The sequence below is a fragment of the Mandrillus leucophaeus genome, unplaced genomic scaffold (genome assembly GCF_000951045.1).
Source record: "Mandrillus leucophaeus isolate KB7577 unplaced genomic scaffold, Mleu.le_1.0 Scaffold344, whole genome shotgun sequence".
In the NCBI taxonomy this organism is placed as follows: Eukaryota; Metazoa; Chordata; class Mammalia; order Primates; family Cercopithecidae; genus Mandrillus; species Mandrillus leucophaeus.
Window position 1 is genome coordinate 2006902 of NW_012103632.1, and position 2563 is coordinate 2009464.

Genomic DNA, 2563 nt, shown 5'->3' on the forward strand with positions numbered 1-2563 from the left:
AGTCCGAAGAGCCAAGGAAATCCTAAGCAAAAAGAACAAAGCCAGAAGCATCACATTACCCAACTTCAAAGTATACTAAAACGTTACAGTAACCAAACTGTCATGATCCTGGTACAAAAACAGATACATAGACCAATGAAACAGAATAAAGAGTCCAGAAATAATGCCGTACACCTACAACTATCTGGTCTTTGATAAAATTTATAGCAATCGATGAGGAAAGGATTCCCTTTTCAATAAATGGTGCTGGGATAATGGGCTAGCCATATGCAGAAGATTGAAACTGGATGCCTTATTATACCCTCTATAAAAATCAAGTCAATATGGATTAAAGACTTACAAGAAAAACCTAAAATTATAAAAGCTTTGGAAGATAACCAATGAAATACCATTCTGGACATAGGCCCTGGCAAAGATTTCATGATGAAGACTCCAATAGCAATTGCAACAAAAATAAAAATTGACAATGGAATCTAATTAAACTAAAGAGCTTCTGCACAGCAAAATAAACTATCAACAGAGTAAACAGACAGCCTACATAATGGGAGAAAATATTTGCAAACCATGCATCTGACAAAAGTCTAATATTCAGAATCTATACGGAATTTAACTAATTCAGCAACTAAAAATCAAAGAAACCCACTAAAAATGGGCAAAAGACACAAATAGACACTTCTCAAAAGAAGAAATACATATGGCTAACAAGCATATGAAAAAATGCTCAACATTGCTAATTATCAGAGAAAAGCAAATCTAAACCACAGTGAGATACCATCTGAGTCAGAATGACTATTATTAAAAAGTCAAAAAATAGCACGCTGGAGAGGTTGTGGGGAAAAGAGGACACTTATACATTGCTGGTGGGAATGTAAACTAGTTCAACCACTTGTGGAAAGCAGTTTCCACAATTTGGCGGTTTCTCAAATAACTCAAAGCAGAATTACCATTTGACCCAGCAATTCCATTATTAGGTATATACCCAAAGGAATATAAATCATTCTATTACAAAGACATATGCATGCATATGCTCATTGTAGCACTATTGACAATAGCAAAAACATGGAAAAAACCTAGATGCCCATCAATGGTAATTCAAGAAATACATATACACTATGTAATACTTAGCCATAAAGAACAAGATCATGTCCCTTGCAGCAAAAGTGATGGCACTGGAGGCCATTATCCTAAACAAACTAACAACACAGGAACTGATTAAAAGAAATACTGCATGTTCTCATTTATAAGTGGGAACTAAACTTTGAGTACATATGAACACAAAGAAGGGAACAATAGACACCAGGGCCTACATGAAGGTGGAAGTTGTGAGGAGGGTGAGGATCAAAAAACTGCCTATCAGGTACCAGCCATACTTATTACCTCAGTAATGAAACAATCTGTACACCAATGACACCCTACGACACCCTATGACATGCACTTTACCTATACAACAAACCTGCATGTGTACCCCTGAAAATAAAAAAAAATTCATAATTAAAAAAATAAAACTTCATAGATAATTCTAACGTGCAGCCAACTTAGAACCACTGATTTAGAATGAAAACAGAAAAAGCCTAAGAAGAAACCTTGGAGAATTCCACTACGTTAAGATCAGATAGATACTGTTGACAAATTAAAAGAGACAAGAAAATGTAGCAAAAGAGGATGAAAGAAAATTAAGACTTTAAGTTATATGAAAACTAAAATGCCTCAAGAAGGAAGGAAGGCAATAGTAATAATAGCACTATTAAGAGCTAACACACATTTAATATGTGCTTTATTATATGTATTTTACTTACATTAACTTACATAATGCTTATGAGTAACCTTTTAAGCAGGAATTTTTATCTCCATTTTAAAAAATAGTTGGTTAAACTGAAACATGAGCAGATTGAGTAACTTGCCAAAGATCATGAAGCATGAATGACAGAACTGGAATTTATATCCAGAAGATCTAGCTTTGGAGCACTGACGTTTGCTCATATGTATTAGGAATTTAAAAAACAAAAAGATTATCCATTGTTTATAGAAAAATGAATGCCAAGAATATTTTCAAAAACATTAGTTTCAGTGATAGGAAACAGAAAGCCAAGGAAGTGTGGACAAGTTAAGGGAAAATCAGGACGATGAAAGTAGTATGCTAGAAAATTCTTGTAAGAAGTTTGATTGGTAAATGGAATACAGAAATGTGTATATTTATGTCAAGCTTATAAAAAGTGTGTGTGTTTGTAATCTAAGGTAAAAATATACAGATGTTTGTTATTGAACTCCTGCCACTATATTCAAATTTTGAAGGAATCTAATAGGAAAATGTGGAGACTCTCTTGGAGAAAGAACATTTTGGAAGGTGGGAGAAGATGAGATTCAGAAGAAAAATGAGAAAATTATCTTTGACCAAAAGAATATTTCATTTTTTGTTACAAGATTAAATATGAGTATGGATATAGATGCAAGCTGGTATTTAGGCTTCTTTGTAGAAAAATTGATTTATTCTCATCTGAGAGCTATTTTTCCTGCAACTTAACTATACAAGACCATATTCTGAGAGAGAGTAAGTGTGTTTATG